Here is a 529-nt window from a genome sequence, read left to right on the forward strand (position 1 = left end):
CCGCTGGCTGTTGGTGGCTTGGTGCGGAGCTCGTTTTTTTTCTAGGCAATGGTGCGGACTGCGGAGCTCGTGGTCTGGCTTGTTCGAAAAGAGCAGCACCCAGCACGCATCGTCTTCAAAGCCCAGGAAGGAAATCTATGAGGCCAACTTGAGGCCCAATAGCCGAACACCAAGGCCCAGTATACACCAAAGAAGGCGACGGGGAGCTGATCTATAAAAAAAAGGGGAAGCGGCTGTGTGTTGGGAGCAATTAATTGAAGGGTAATTCCACTCAAAAAAATGAAAGGTAAATTTTTCTCAAGTTTTCTTTTGCGGGGTAAATGAATGTTTTATTCCATAGAGATAGGGTTACAGTCAAGTGGCAAAAGAGCCTCAATACATGATAGTACCATTTATCGGAACCACGTTAAAAATCTTCGAGTCTTCAATTTCGTTTGCACACTCCAATCACATCCCTTTACTTTCTTGCAAATTACATGTTTTACTTTTCGCTGCTCAAATACTCTTGCCATGCTTGCTTGAATGTATT

The sequence above is a fragment of the Triticum dicoccoides genome, chromosome 6A (genome assembly GCF_002162155.2).
Source record: "Triticum dicoccoides isolate Atlit2015 ecotype Zavitan chromosome 6A, WEW_v2.0, whole genome shotgun sequence".
In the NCBI taxonomy this organism is placed as follows: domain Eukaryota; kingdom Viridiplantae; phylum Streptophyta; class Magnoliopsida; order Poales; family Poaceae; genus Triticum; species Triticum dicoccoides.